This window comes from Gigantopelta aegis, unplaced genomic scaffold (assembly GCF_016097555.1).
Source record: "Gigantopelta aegis isolate Gae_Host unplaced genomic scaffold, Gae_host_genome ctg5195_pilon_pilon:::debris, whole genome shotgun sequence".
In the NCBI taxonomy this organism is placed as follows: domain Eukaryota; kingdom Metazoa; phylum Mollusca; class Gastropoda; order Neomphalida; family Peltospiridae; genus Gigantopelta; species Gigantopelta aegis.
Genome location: NW_024534275.1, coordinates 4,308 through 21,803, shown reverse-complemented (window position 1 = coordinate 21,803; position 17,496 = coordinate 4,308). Strand labels below are relative to the sequence as shown.

Genomic DNA, 17,496 nt, shown 5'->3' with positions numbered 1-17,496 from the left:
CATTTCTCTGTGAAAACAAAATTCAACAAGATGACAAATGTTCATTCTGTAAATCTGTTCTAGAGACTCTTATTCATTTATTTTGCTTCTGTCCATTAATACAAATATTTTGGCAAAACCTACAGGAATTGCTAAAAAGATAATGCGTGTGTGTGTGTGTGGGGGGGGGTGTGTGTTTGTATGTGTGTGTGTCTGTGTGTGTGTCTGTGTGTGTGTGTATGTGTGTGTGTGTGTGTGTGTGTGTATGTGTCTGTGTTTGACTGTGTGTGTGTGTGTGTGTGTTTGTATGTGTGTGTGTCTGTGTGTGTGTCTGTGTGTGTATGTGTGTGTGTGTGTATGTGTATGTGTGTGTGTGTATGTGTCTGTGTTTGACTTTGTGTGTGTGTGTGTGTGTGTGTGTGTGTGTGTGTGTGTGTGTGTGTGTGTGTGTGTGTGTGTGTGTCGGGATGCAATGCATGAATTAGGCATTTTAATTTTACAGTTACAGATATAATTTTTCAAATACATGATAATCATATGGCAGGTGATATATTAATTTTTCTTATATTACTTGCAAAACAGTATATATATACAGGATGAAGTATATAGGGGTAGTAGCAGATGTAAAATCGCTTTAAAATAATGTTAAAATGTGTTAACTAGTATGTATACACAAGAATATACAACAGATGCAAATTACAAATATTTACGTACTGTTCACAAAATGTCAGTCGTCGGAATAGTTGTAATGAGTGTATTGTTCGGCTCAGACTATCAAATGTCACGACGAAGTTGGCCAATTCAATGGTTACGTTGTAATGTTCCCAAATCCCGTCTTACAATGGTTGTGCTCAGATTAACAACTAATCGGTCGTAGGAGCTGTATACTGTAGACTAGCAACTGGACAGTCGTAGACGTCGTGAGATCGTCGAGTTGGCCAACTCTGTCGTGACAGTTGGTAGTCTTAGTCTAGTATAACGTACCCTAGATTCAAGAAGGGCCGTACCTTAACTAAACTAAGTTGTATGGCAGTACAAATAGAATCGGGTTACAGTAATAAAGGATCTACTCCATATAGATAAACATTGTAGTTTTTAAGCTAAAAAGAACACTTCCAAACAAAAAACAATCTGGGGTGTGCAGATGCACAGTTAGGTACGGCCCTGGTAGAAAACTGCTCCGTGTGGGTGTCCGGAATATCATCGTTTTCTTTAGGGAAATACCTTCCTTTTGAGGTCGAACTACTGTAAAGACAGATGACTGCTTAATCCTGATTAATAAGTGTAATAAATGGAGAATATCAGTTTACTACGTTTTAATATCGTGGTTATTTGGCGAGGTTTAGATAACGGTCTAGCAAACGAGCTTCAGCGAGCCTGTTACTCAGTTATTGAACCGAGCCAAATAGTCACGATATCAAAACGTCGTAACCTGGTATTTTTATATCATGCAACCCCTTTCAAACCATATTGTTTTGTAATATATTTTAGTCAAAAGCGTTATATAAACTTTTAGTATTATTGTGTAGAAACTACTACCGGAAGTCGGATAATAGCGTGTGCTCGAAAGTATCTTGGGAATGGCATAGCCAGCCAAATAAGTTATGTGTTTCCAAATTTTAAATAAACTTAGTTACTACTGCTATTATATTTCAAAGTCTGTTTTGTCACAATATTACAAGTGTTGTACCTTTGTAAAGTTTTTTGGATGACTCACTGTTTTTATAATGTACATTCCGTAAAAGTAGGACACTACCACCATCAATACCACCCCACCCCATCACCCTCACACATCGCCCCTGGTAAAAAGTAAATTTGATAATGTTAATTAGAAGTATACATGTATCAATAGTCTAACTAAAATCCGTCTTCAAAATCGGTCCAATAATTCAGTTTTCTTTGCATATTTCTGGAGTAGAATCATACCATTACTGTAAAGAAAAACAACATGGCTATATAATTATATACGCTAGCATAATACATGTATAATTATGTACTTTTACAGTTTGTCCTGTTTTGAGGATGTGGCGTCTTCATGAGCAGCGATGTCAAAAGGAATGAATGAATGAATGTTTAACGACACTCTAGCACCATTTGGACTATTGGGTGCCGTACAAGTCAAATAAAGGTAAGTATATAAATAGCATTAAAGATGTCAAATAGTAACATGTTCCCAAATAGTACCGCTTTGAGGTTGTGTGTGTGTGTGTGTGTGTATGTGTGTGTGTGTGAGAGAGAGAGAGAGAGAGAGAGAGAGAGAGAGAGAGAGAGAGAGAGAGAGAGAGAGAGAGAGAGAGAGAGAGAGAGAGACTAATATCGAGGGCAAAGTGAGAGAGAATAACAAATGTTTTCATTAATAGAAAATAACAAAATACGTTTTAAAAAAGGAAAAAAGAAGGAAAGAAACAAAAAACACACGTTATCAAACCTATTTATATTAAGTAATGAGAAACAGTGTTTTCAAATTTTAATTACCTCCCTTGAATTGCAAAGCGAAAATCCAGTGTTGGATCAACAGTGGAAACAACGTTCATTTATGTTGTATTTGTTAGTGTGTGTATGTATTCCACTTAAATTAGAAAACATTTATATATATTAAAGCATTAAAGATGTCAAATGGTAACATGTTCCCAAATAGTACCGCTTTGTGGTTGTGTGTGTATGTGTGTGTGTGTGTGTGTGTGTGTGTGTGTGTGAGAGAGAGAGAGAGAGAGAGAGACAGAGATACAGAGAGAGAGACAGAGAAAAAGAGAGACAGGTATCGTGGGCAGAGTGAGTGAGAATAACAAATGTTTTCATTAATACAAAATATAACAAAATACGTTTTAAAAAAGGAAAAACAAATGAAAGAAAGAAAAAACACACGTTATCAAACCTATTTATATTAGGTAATCAGAAACAGTGTTTCCAAAAAGTTAATTACCTCCCTTGAATTGCAAAGCGAAAATCCAGTGTTTGGATCAACAGTGCTAACAACGTTCATTTATATTGTATTTGTCAGTTTGTGTATGTATTCCACTTAAAATAGAAAACATTTATATGTATTACACGTTAAATGTATCTTATTACGTTTTTAAAGTATATAATGTCCAAAAGTATCCATAATTATTTATACAAGGCATTTCTCGAGGAGTGGTTCTTTTAGGAAAAGGTGAGCATTTGAAAGCTAAAATTAATGGAAGTTGTTAAATGGTGGTAATGTGGTAGGTTTTTATTGCCAGTCTGTCTCACAAACTCCGCCATGGCTATGTGACTGATTGTTTTAAAGGATACACGCGTTTTAATCATGCCAGCCTCACCTACCCTCTGTAAACATGTTAGCTATGGATTTTAATTTGCTAATATATGGAGGATATTTCATGTTTTTTGTCAAATATGATTTACATCTCATCGAGTGAAGTTTCTATCATATCTCACGAGTCTCGCAAGCGCGACGAGTGTGATATGATTGCAAACTTCACGAGATAAGATACAAATCATATTTGACATAAAAACATGAAATTTTCTATTTACTATATAACTTTTGTCAATTTGCCTTTATTTTTAAAATGCCAGCAGCAAAATAGTTCCGGTTTTCTTACAGTGAAGATAACACTTTCTACAGTGACGATAACACATTTTAAAGTGAAATAGTGAAATTTTCAGTCTAAAATGTGTTATCGTCACTGAGTGACTGATAACACTTTTATTTCACTGATGTTTTAAGATATTTCACTAAATGTTATATAAACCTCTAACTCGTGTCGCCACAGCAGGCGTAACCCAAATACTGCTACCCCCACAACAGCCATCAGTATGCCCATCAAGATGAAAAGATAAGGATCATCGATGGACGCGACTACTAGCAGGACACGACCACCTGAAAAAGAAATCAGATTTGGCAGCCGGATTTATTGCATTTGATAGTAAACAATATATTTATCAGTTCAGAGACCGGCTTCAAATATTAACGTTTGAATGCTACCCCCACTTTTTCTTTCTTGCTTGAGCTTCGCGTCAATGTCCAGTGTCTAGACTTCAACGTTATACAAATGATCTCAGCCTAGATTAAGTTAATGTCTTGGTTCCAGATACCACAGGTTCAGATATTTCAACACGGGCTCGATCAGTAATTAAAGAAACGGCACATTAATTTGGTAAATTGATGTAATAAATGGCTAAGGCATGATTTTCATTTCTGCAAAACCGATTTCGCATACTACACCTTAAACTGCTGCACTCCATTGTTCAGGTCATTTTAACAAAGTGTTTTGGCGACTTTTGTTATAATCACGGTTCTGGATGTCCACAGTATCATGAAGCAAACTGAAATCAAACTTAGTAGCCAACTCTGACTTTCCATCGTGTTGATGACCACTGACCACCTGCCAATGCTTTCAAGACGTTTTCTAATTAGACTGGCTGCACTCTTCCATTTTTAAATTCCTACTTTTCCAGTCCTGCTCCTTCGACTTCCATATTTTTTATACAAAAGCACCTATGATTCAATGTTGTTTACATGGTGAAGACACTGAAGTACAACCACTAGTAGATTACAAACCTAGCTGTCCAGACACAATCCCAGTAAACAAGGAAACAGCACACATTGTATTATTTTGAATTTTATGGAAAGACTGCAAACGTGTTGGAACGAATGACAAAATGGAGATGTTCTATAGCTTATACTTTATTTATTCTTTAATACCTATTATAGTGTCAAAGCAAAGAACATTATCGGACTCAATATCAGTTTACCCTGTATGTTGAAATGCATTTTTGAACAAAACAGGATATCCAATGTTTTACTTTCTTTAAAATACATAAACTCCAGATTCGTACCTATCCTAAACTAGCCAGTGGTGCAAAAACAAAACCCGCATGGTAGCAAAGCAATATTGGGCTGCTCCGGCTAGATGGAAACAGATCACAATGCTTTACGCTACATGTTTCTATTAGTATATATAGTATTAGTGGTTACTGCACTTTTATTAATATCAGTGGGCTCATGACTTTTTTAATGCACTTTTGCCTTCCTGGGGGCAACACACCTTGAAAAGGACAACCCATGTTGTTCAGCTCTTGTTCAGCCAGTGCTTCACAACTGGTGTAACAAATGCCGTTGGATGTACTATCTTGTCTGCTGGGTGGTGCATATAAAACACCCCCGTGTAGCCCATGGCGTTACAACTGCTGGTTTCTTCTCTAACTATCCGTGTGATCCTTAACCAAACGTTAAATGTCATATAGCCGTAACTAAAATGTGTTGAGTGCGTCGTTAAATAAAGCCATTTCTTTCTTTCTGCATGTGATTGCATATTATTTTATTAATTTGTACTTACCTGCCCACTGGATGTTTGGCCAAAGAAATTGAAACATGATTCCTTAAATCTGAAATGTAACAAGACTAATATTAATTTTAAAATAAAAGTGTTTCATTCCGCAGTTTTACGTCCTGAAAGAAATCAAAATAATTACACATAGATTAAGACAGTGCTAATCGAAATAAATGTTTTAAAACTGATTATATTAGACTCATAAACGTTTGTGTTCAGGGTAGGCTAGATGGCACTTGTTTCTGAAACATGGTATTCGACGATTTGTACTCATTACCTATAAAATGTTTCTGATGTATCCAACCTTACACCATCCTACTCTTCCAATCTCTAAAATAAACATTATACATGAACGTTATGGCTAATCAAAACTGATCATAAAAATGTTTAGGGGGAGGGTTTTTTTTCTTTCTTTCTTTATTGTTTTTGTTGGGGGGTGGGTGGGGGGTGGAGGAACTGTGCTTTGTTTTGTCAAACATAAGTGTGAGGGGTTGTTATTGTTTCAGGCTGTTTTTATTATTATTTATGCATCATATATATAATACTGAGATATAAATAAAGTTAAAGTGCATGTTTTAACTTTAGTATAATAAATAATCTAATTTAAAACGTAAAGTAATGGGTAAAAAATAGTATGCATTATACAATATCCTTGGAATTTATTGTTAAAATTATTTGTTTATTTTCCACTTAATCAGACCTGGCCCTGAAAAATCACCTCGGTGGAGTGATTAATTGTTTGTAATTTAGATTATTGGGAAGTATGTAAGATATTACCATATATGGAAAGTAATGGGGAGCCAGCACCGACCTCGGTGGTGTCGTGGTTAAGCCATCGGTCATAAGACTGGTAGGTACAGGGTTCGCAGCCCGGCATCGGCTCCCACCTTCTCTCTCACTAATCACTAACAAACCAGCCCCTAACTCACTGTCCTGGACAGACTGCCCAGGACAGCGTGCTTGAACCTTAATTGCAAATAAACACGAAAATAAGTTGAAAGGAAAGGGGATCCAGAGTGAGGTCAGATCTGGTTAATTCTAATCATTCTGTCCCATAAACGTCAGTATGAGTTAAATTGATAATTAGATCGCCTACCAGTAAAGCATATTTTCATTAGTTTGACTTACATCTTTCTCATCTAAAAAAAAACTACGATTTTATTCCGTTTTAACCTTGTTTTGTAATTTTATTTTAACTGGTTTCTGGGCTGTCCACTGCCAATTATGATCTCGTTGAAACTAGACGTTGTTCCATGCGCTCATGACTTGGCTTCTATTTTGTTTTTTTAAAAGTATGTTTAGGTTTTGTAAATAATCAGACGCACTTTATTTTTGGCAGCCCGTCAAAATTGTTCAAATCATTTAAAACTGATTAGAAATGTCTGAAGTGTGTTGTCTTGAAAAATGGCCGCCATATTGAAACTTCAAGTGGTTCATTGATTGGATATGGCGAAATCCCCAGTGAGATCATCCGTGCCACGTTCCATGATTCTATCATCATTTGAAAGGTTCTCCCAGTTATCTGTTTTCTCAATAGTGCTAGTAGTAGTTGACCCTGTTTTGGGGAGGGGGCCCTACTTTGACCCCCATATTTACCACACCCACCACCAGAAGCCCGTTTACCAAAACCTTTTTGTTAACGTATATGATGAGGAATACAAAAAAGCAGGTCTACATAATGTCCTCTCCGGGTGGCACGTAGCTCATTCTGAAACCGGTCTAATAGGTCTTTGGCCCAACTACTAAATTTTTATTCCAAATTCCGCCCACGTCACTGGTGAAAGTCGGACGTTAAGCCCGAGATAGGCATGCCTGAAACCTTAGTGGTATATGGGCATGTACAAAGAGTTTCACTCACTCTGGGCTGTCGAGACCGATGCCTACTTGTTCCATCTTCCTCCATGGGTACAAGTCTCTATGTACTTCTGTACGCCAACGGAACTAACGACCACAGATAGTAAGGTAGTACAGTAGATGGCTATACTGTAGTCAGTCTAATTAAAATTAGCTCCACTATTACATGTCGATCTAACAGCAGCCCGTTGGAGCTCATGTTCAGTTGACTTTTCATTCGACCAATCAAAACCTTACTTGCAAAATCATGCCAGTGATTTGAAAAGAATTTGAAAACATTCGGGATTATACCGAGGGTATACGAAATAATTCGGGTGAATTACGAAGTATGCCGGAAACTAATTGCAATATGAAATTTTATATAAAATTCGTTTCAAGACGAAAAACAAACTGTGATGGTATAGCCATAAAATCTGTTTATACTAGTGTACAATCCAAAGTTTATTACTGCACTTTTCCCCCTGTTTTTGTAATGATGAAATAGACCAACAAGTTCGCCTATTGCATAAATAGTCTCGCTCGATATTTTTAGAATTTGTCTGCTCCCCAAAAACGCTATAAAAGGCAAAGATGAAATGTCACCTGGACTTGGGAGTTCACGCAATGCTGGTAGATCTACTGGCTAGACCCAGTAGAGCTAATTGTAATCAGATTGTACTGTAGTGATCACTGATTAAGCTCAGACAAGAGCAAAATGATAGGTCTGTGGCACGGAAGACTACAGGAGACGAGCACTCGTCGCGGTTGTAGAGGCAATGACTGATGGGTGGAGGTGAACAGCAAAACACGTTTAAATATAGTAGGAGATGCCAACTAGGAACAAATAAATGGAAATCAAAGGATAGAAAGGTAAGGGCGCAATGGGTGTTTTTAATCGACCCTTTCTCGTCCTGTCTGCATTAGTTCGACATTAAATGCGTTCGATGCAATATAAACTGACGATCAAAAGAAAGTATACCAATTATTTTTATTATAAATAAACACAATACACGTTCATGGAAGGTTAGATGGGTTCCAGTATTGTTCGTTATAATGCAATCAATGACGAATAGTTGCACATTTCTGCGTTTGGGCGATGCCGCACGTGCAAAATGAGTTTATTCATCAAATTTATACTGCACGAGAAACACGATACTCGTGCACATAAGGTGGTAAAAAAGGGGGCCACTGCTTAGAACATGCCTCAGTGAACAGTAAAACACCAGAGAATATGGCAAGGCTAACTGCTTGTCACGGGGATTCTATAATTCCCGTAACTGAATAAAACACGATTATCAAAATATCTCTCCTAACTGTATATCTATTAGATCTCTCTGTAACAGGCTGTTAAACCCTAGTATGGCTCGTCTAGGTATGATCAGAGATACGATCTTATATAAAGTATATATTAATATAGCACGTTAGTTCTCTAGAAACACAACAAAACACAATACACTTTGGAATCTGTATTATCCTACGCTGACAAATGTACAGCCGTAGTAGTGAATTAATAACAGCAATAATAACAACCCAGAACTGATCACTTAATTAGTTAATCTCTAGGTGTCTAGTTACACAATATGCGAATCACTTCACCGTTACACCACACCCACACGTGTGATAATTGAGAAACGCTTACAGGAGAAGTTAATTAATAAAGGAATTATAACACCATTCCTAACTGGTTAATTTTTAATTAACCCTTACTACTCGTTCAGTAACGTGTGATAATTTAGGAACGCTTCTTGGGGAACTTAATTAATAAAGGAATTACAGCTCTATTCCTAACGGGTTAATTTTTAATTAACCCTTAACTACTCTTTCAGTAATCTGTAACACAAAATTAATACTGGTACCTATCACAATAAAGACAATAACCTACAGTTTACCTAGGGTCTTCTAGGATGACTGGCTAAGCTTTATATTACCAAATACTCATATAATGTTAGAACAAAAAGTCTACGATTTACTTCGTCAGATGACCGAAGACACTGTCTAAAGAATATTGGTATAATACAGTATTAAAATATTTAAGTCACATCAATCACATCAAGGTTATACACAGAGAAGAAATTATATTTACCAAGTCCTAACGGACTACGTTCGTGATCCCCTGGAGCCGTCCTAATTCGTTCTCCTAGATATCTCTAAATCCTAGCTATTTATTCCAAAATCAGAATTGGCCTGGGGGTACAAGGCGGTACCTCACGTATCATCTCATATTCTACATTTACTAGAGTCGGTATATTTCTCTCTGATCGTCAGTCTGGCTGTCGCCAACCGCGAGCAATCTCCTGGCCATAAACAGCACTACCGGAGATATTACGTAACTACTAGCCACATGGCCTCCGCCACTGGCTGAGGGTGTGTATTAGGCGTACCGATCGAGGACGGTCGCGCAGAAGTCTTACGTAACAAGTTGCCCATCTGGGCTACGGGCAATCAACTGCACACGGCCCTCTAACACAATTAAAATCGCCACAGGCGAAACAAATTAAGAGCATGTACCGTGACACTGCTGAAGAAAGAGAGAGAGAGCTATTGGTATGGTGCAGTTGGGTGCGAGTTGACAAAATTGACGATCATCAGGTTGATACAGCGTTACAGGGTGACTGGCAGGACTGCATACAGACCATGAAGTGGAAGACCCCGCGTCACAACAGCCAACGAGGACCGCCATCTCCGCATCTTACACTTACGTAAGAGATTCCTCACTATGACGTCATCTGCAGCGACTGGCCTTGGACATGTCATCAGTCGTCACACTGTACGTCGTCGACTACAACAGCATGGTATCAGGACCTATCGACCATTCAGAGGGATGGCATTGACGAGGCAACATCGAATTCGACGTTTACGTTGGGCACGTCAGTTTCAAAGTTGGCAACATCGGAACTGGCAACGTGTACTCTTTTCTGATGAGAGCAGGTTCCAGTTATTCAGAGCTGATGGCAGGACTCGGATATACCGACGTGCAGGAGAGAGAACAACTCCGTGCTGTGTTCAGGAGACTGAACCGTTTGGTGCTGGATCTGTGATGGTTTGGGGCGGTATCTGTGGCCAACAGCGGACAAACATTATTGTCATTGACGGAAATCTGTCCGACGTCGGGTCCATGCTTGCATACTTGCACATGGTGGACATACACGCTATTGAAACATATTCTTTGTGGTCAAATTTATTCACCTTCGTTATGAGTGGTCCTTTATGAAATCGCACATTTCACCCCTAGAGCTGTTGTGAACTGTGATATTATCATTTTATGGGTTTTATTGAGTATACTCGTGTTTATTTATCTCCAAATTATTATACTTTCAAAATATAACATTTGCATCAACTTGTGTTTTGTGTTGTCTTTAATACTTTGAAAAAATAATTGGTATACTTTCTTTTGATCGTCAGTTTATTTGTCAAACTGCACTTTTTTCTGTATAATCATAAATAAAGTAGTAACATTCATTATTTTCCTAGAAGCAGAAGTCAATCAACCACACCAATGACTTGCTATTTTGTGATTAAAAAAATACTGAACCTGATCTAAAGGCTGAAATTGTTTTGGGTTTTTTAATGACTAAATAAATAAATAAATACAAATGTGATTAATGCGTGTCACTGTAAATATAGATACAAAATGTGCGTGTTCGTGTGAGTTGTGTGGGGTTTTTTGTGTTTTTTTGTTGGTTGGTTTTGTTTTTTTTGGGGGGTGGGGTGGTTCTGGGTTTGATTTTTTGGGGGGTTGGCGTGTGCGTGTATGTGTTGGCGGGGGCTTATTTTGTATTTTATTTTGGGGTGGGGGTGGTGTTGTTACTGGGGGGTTTTGGGGGGTGGATTGGGTTATTTGCTTGTTTTTGTTTTATTTATGTTTCGATTTGCCTGCCAATTATGCTTACAATCATGTGTACAACAATGTTTTCATTCTAACATGTTGGACATCTAGGCCCTATCTATCTTTAAAAATCGACATGGAAGACCAAAATAAGTAAAAGTTATATTAAACTGACAAGTAAATATTTTGTAAATATCTATTTAATGATACTCTACCTAATTTAGCATTTATTTGTTTGGGCTCTCATTGATATACAAGGTGGTGTTTACTCTTGAAATTAAATGAAATATGTCAGTAAACAGGTGAGTTGTGCACTTTATTGGAACAGACTATAACGCATTTTGATCGACATGTTAAAAGAAATAATCGACGAAAATCCGTTTTATTTTATTTCCGACACTACTTTAGTTAAAGGCATTTGCTTAATACCATCTCGTATACCCGACCTAACACAAACTACCATGCCTCCAAAGTTACGAGATGTCCCAGGGTCGAAATTTCCACCACCGAGTGTGTACTTTTTCTATCCCACATGACTGCATATGATGGAGTCTTTTTCTCCCATTCATTTGTATTTTACGTATATGTTTAAAGAAAAGGTTAGACAAAGCTGCTACACATTTTACATTCCAAAACATTCATAACCTTGATTCAATGAAACAAGCTATAATGGCCTTCACGTAGCCTCGTATCCTAATCTTTTGTTATGCAAATAGCCTTAGTTATTTAGAGAAGAACGAAAGTGCCTTGACAACATACAGAGATTTTTGTAAAATTGAAATAAGTCAACTTCGTGCATTTTAGATGATGAATGGTGTATAAAACCTGTCGGGGTTTGGGTTTGTTTTCATGCAAATGTAAAGAAAACAAGGATTGAATAGGAATTAAACGTAACATTTGCACAAAAAAACCTTAGGGTTTAAACAAATGAACAGGACTGTATAGTATTTATATTCAGTGATAATAAATCCAACAGACAATGGATTAAAAATAATAATAATAATAACAAATACCAAGAGGCCCTTTGACCTAAACGGTCACCTGAGTAAATTGTTGACTTCACCTATCAGAGTGTATGACACTCATTTTCCTGAATATTGAGGATTTTCTTTCTCCATGGGTTAAGAAAGCTGTCCACCAAATTTATTTGGGAATGATCTATTAGTTGTGCAAAACGTACCCGTTCTAAGGCACAAACAACGTTGATAAATGATAATGACCTTTAATTTTTTGAATACTATTCGGTTCTAACATTTCTGGAAGTAGAAAATGTTATTTTATTATTGGCTGAATTTTCCCTTTTGGATCCCATCCTTCAGGCCCCTGGGGGAGGGGTGTGCAGAATCAACAAATTCAAAAACAAAATACAAATACAAAGACTTCACATTTATTGCTAGTTGTCTTTTTGAAGATTTGTTTTTGGTATTTAATGTTAATATGCTTCATTGTGCCTTCACTATTGTTCTCAGTAATTTTATAATTTTACATTAATGTTGATCATCATATAACACCCAATGGCCGGTGTGGGTTTTTGTGTGCTGGGTGTTATTAAATATTCGTTCATTCATTCATCCATTCATTCATTCATAAGGACATCGAATTTTTCAAGTCTTTTGATTTAAAACGCAAAAAGAGCAATGTTTAGCAGCGAAATTACAATTTTGTATAAGTGATGTTACTTTTCAAGACTTATGTTACCATGTTGTCATATAAAGAATGTCTATAAAGTATGTTTCATAAACCGTATCGTTTCTCAATACTACTGTCGTGACTTTGATGTTACATCTCGTTGTATTTTGTTTGTGAAACTGTTTTATTGCTTAAAACTGGTTGTTGTAGAGACAACTACTATCAAAGTTTGTTAACATTACCAACAATTTGCTGTCTGGTTAGCATTTTAAAAAGACATTTATACACAGACAGACAGGCAGGCAGACAGTCGGACTGACAGACGAACGCACACACTGATATGAGAGAGAGAGAGAGAGAGAGAGAGAGAGAGAGAGAGAGAGAGAGAGAGAGAGAGAGAGAGAGAGAGAGAGAGATGCCTTTTGATGAAGAAAAAAATATGTATGGCTTGCATTGTCACCGCACAGTATTATTTTAATACTTACAAACCTAATACAATCAAAATAACTTTAAATTGTTTTTCTTAGACTGAATGTATATTATAGTCCTGTTCAATTGTTTAGACCCTACGTTTTTTGCAAATGTTACGTTTAATTCCTATTCAATCCTTGTTTTCTTTACATTTGCATGAAAACAAACCCAAACCACAACAGGTTTTATACACAATTCGTCATCTAAAATGCACGAAGTTGATTTATTTCCATTTTACAAACATCTATGTATGTTGTGAATGCACTTTCGTTCTCCTATAAATAACTAAGGCTTAGGGTCTAAGCAACTGAACAGGAGTATAGTGCAGATACAAAAATAATAAGAATATAAATTATTATCATCAATGTTTAATTACGTTATTTTCTTCTTTTTTTCAGTTGTATAGACTAAGTATAGCATAAAACAACAATTATGCTTTATGTTATAATTTTAATAAAGACCTATGGCCAAAAAGTCAGGAAAGTGTGGGAGCGGGGGGGGGGGGGGGGGGGGGGGGGGGGGGGGGGGGGGGGGGGGGGGGGGGTCATTTATTGGCACAAAGTATTAAATGAGGGTGCGTGAGATGTTAACCTATAACTTTTGATCGCCAACAGCCATAATAAATAATTAATATTATATAAATTATCAAATCTCACAGACCCATAATAAAATATTATTGTTGGTTCTTCAAACCTCACACCACAAGCTTACTTCTACCATGCTATATTTTCTGATATAGCCCTAAAGGCTATTCAAAACTTGTAATAGTTTGTTGTCGTTGTGTTGTTGTTGTCTTGTTTCGGGGTTTTGTCGAAAGCATGACCATGTTGTTTGGGTGTTATGTTCTTTAATCATGCAATATTATACGAGTTAAAAATAGTTCCATTTTAAAAATATTAAAGAGATCTTTTTCATGATGCAAAGTATGACATAAACTAATATTCGAATTTCATATGTTGGAATTTTAAAAAATAAAATAATAGACAGTTATTTTTCATTAAATAATAAATCCTCTCTTCCCACATAGATGTACGCGGGAGTGTGTGAAAAATGTTTATAGTTATTAGTACGATTAATACAAAGAGTGTGTTAGTTACCCATTCTATTATGATTTGTTTGATATAAATATTATTTTATAATGTTTTGTATTGTTTGGTGTTTTTTTTCTTCTGTTTACATTTGATTCATATTTAAGCTATTCAAGTTTTGTAACATCCATTTTCATTTAAACTGCATCTGTCTATGCCATCATATATAACAAGATTAATATAAATTGAGTAATATTCTAGTAACGCAGTTATTTGTATTACCCTTTTTCACAAAATTCTTCCAGCCACGTCGTTTGCTTATTGTGTATCGAAATATTTCTTGACCCCGTTCTAGCTAGCAAGCACTGGACTAATAATAATTCTTTTGTAAAATTTACGAATATTAATATCTGTCATATAAAATAATCATGCGCGTAATCTAAACGCTAAACTAACTAACCTGATTTGTCAAAATTTCCACATATGTTTTCTTCCTAAATGGTTGGAAAGATGGCTGCGTAATTAGCTGGCCTCAGATCACAGGTATCTTCCCATTTGGTTCTCCATCCGGAAATCTCTCCGCGCAAGTAGTCTGCTGTTTGACTGTGATTATTTCATGGCAGACAGCTATGAAGTGGCAACTATTTGACTGAAGTGACAGGGGAGAGCATGTAGTTTGTAAACATGTGTAACTTGTTGTCATTGAATACTTATTTGTGGTAATTCCGGCCCATTCAAAAGTAGTGCAAAAAGTATAATGGGTGTACTCCGGCCACGATTAGTGGGTGTGTTTGTTTAAACCAATATCCTGGGAGAAAGAGCAGGACAACAGAGGTTGTCCTTTTCAGGGTATGTTTCCATCAGGCAGGCAAAGGTACATACAGAAATCCATGGGCCTTCTGATATTAATAAAAAATATTATAGCCACTAACGCTATATAGAAACATATAGCGTAATTAATTGCGGTCTGTAGCCGTGTACTGTGCTTTCCTGGACATCTGCGCAGCCTTATAATATTTTACCTGTAGCCATATTACTTTCTTTATGTTTCCATTGCCTTCTTTATAATCAAGTTAAAATGCAATTAGTACACTGCAATATGCAGAAATGTTACTTTGGGTTGTTGTTTGTTGATTCTCTTTTATTTCTATGTTCTAAGTGGTATGGAATGGTTTGACACCGACCTACGATAAGCGAATCTCTAACAATATATATATATATATATATATATATATATATATATATACAGTCAAACCTGTATATAACGGCTACCCATGGGACCTGACAAAAGTGGCCGTTGGGACAGGTGACCCTTATAGACAGGTTCAAAATTAGAACCCATATATTAAAACATACCACAACTGTCATAAAGAAAGAAGACATACGTGTTATAAATAAGACTGATTACAGCTGAATAAGATCATGAGTCATTAAATAATCCTAACACGGGGCATCTTTATTTTATTCATGTTTATTTACCAATCATGTCTGGCTAGAAACAGTCAGACACCTAACATAACACCTCATTTGTTTTGTTTCTCGAGAATCAATAGAGTGACCAGACATACAGATTACATTATGTACAGCCAATGGGAAGTCGTCTACTGTTCAGTGAGGATGCTGAGAACCAATCGAATTACACCACCAGTAACTGCGTGTCACGGAAGTTATTGAGTGTCCGTTTGTTTTTCAATTATGATCAGAGAATTACAATGGAACTTTACTTTGACAGAAAATAAACCCAAAACTACAGACATGGCCATATAAACACATAAAATTTATAATTTTTAAGATGATTGAAAAAGTAAAGACATAACCTGGGACAAAAAATAAACCCCAAAAAAATCTCTTCACGACGATCATCTTGTGACCGTTATAGCAGGTTCAACCTGTGATTTTGGTTAAAAAATAGTGATCGCTGGCCGTTATAGACAGGTGACCGTTATGTACAGGTCAAATAAGGAAGGAAATGCATTGGGGAGATTTATAGTGGCCGTTATAGGCAGGTGACCATTATGTACAGGTGACCGTTAGACCAGAATCGACTGTATGCATATACATATACATATACATAATGTCAATATATTTTAGATATAATAAATTCAAAAAAGGCCAAATGAGCCTGTTGGTGAGAATTTCTTTTTTGTCAGATCTAATGTTATTAAATTGAAAAACCAGTCAGTAGACTATTTCTATGAATTTATCAACGTTACAAATGGCAATATTTATGATTTATTTGTAACATGTACATAATCTTTTGATACTTTTGATTTTGAATAGTTTCCAGCGAAATAAAGATCTGTTTTGTTCTGTGCTTTACCCTTACCAATAATACTTACTTTGTGTTTCCAGTGCCTTCTTTATCAATAAAATATGAAATGTCTATACAATGCAATATCCAAAATTGTTAGATTTGTTGTTGTTGTTATTGTTATTGTTGTTGTTGTTGTTGTTGGTCTTTCTATTATTGGTCTTTCTATTCTTTTTATTCGTTTTTGTTTGTTTCTCTTTTCTTTATTTTTTGTCTCTTTTTTTTTTTTGTGAACTTTGACTCTGGAAACAGTCCGATTTGAAATGAGCACATATCTAATAATTATTATTTTATTTTCATAATGTTAACATATTCGTTGTCATTGTAGTTTGCATCAGCTTGATACTTAAAGTAACTTTCCTTAAATATTGGTTACAGATACGGATCCACTTGACGCAGAGACTCGTGTCCCACCCTTCCAATCGTCGTGCATATTCATGGTATAATGTTGGTTATCTTCTCAGAATATTCCTGTCATTGCTAATATGAACACAATGGGTGAGGGCGTGCAGTTTAATCATCAGTCACACAACATAGTGCTTCGTTAGCTTGGTCGTCTATGTCCCATTTTGTGTCAGACAAAACCAAAATCCTATTTCAACTCCATTTATCCTATGAGGAAACTTGTATTTCGGTGTTCTACATCGCATTTACACGAACACCGTCTATGATATCCTGGTGCACCATGTTATATTCTCAACTATGACAGTATTCATTTAATCGTTAAGTGAATAATAATCCTGAAAACTACTAAATAGTTGTTCACTGAATGGAAATCGTGGTAGTTCGTTTTCTTGGTAGCAGGTGTATATTACAGAAGCAACACCACTGACGAGTTCTTTGATTGGAATCATCAGTTTATCATCACGTTAAAACCTTGGTCGCCGACTATCCGAATCATGAAGAAAGTATGCGCAACAACAAATTTAATCAGCATTAATAAATTCAATGTAACAGTTCCATGATGTATTATGTATCATCCCCATCACCCGCTGGAATACTACCACGGAAATGGCATTGTATTGAGGTGCTCTGAACCTTGACATTCAATAACGTGACAAAACACGCTTTTCAATCAAATTAATTTTGTTTGATAAAAAACATTAA

General features: G+C 36.2%; 1 long non-coding RNA gene across 1 annotated transcript; it reads right to left on the bottom strand.

Moving 5' to 3' along the window:
• Positions 1–1,825: 1,825 nt before the first annotated feature.
• On the bottom strand, positions 1,826–17,031 carry LOC121366286. Its single transcript, XR_005957143.1, has 5 exons — positions 16,418–17,031; positions 14,539–14,727; positions 5,298–5,346; positions 3,711–3,838; positions 1,826–1,910 (listed from the first exon to the last, which is right to left on the bottom strand). It is a non-coding gene; the product is annotated as an uncharacterized LOC121366286 (long non-coding RNA).
• Positions 17,032–17,496: the final 465 nt, after the last annotated feature.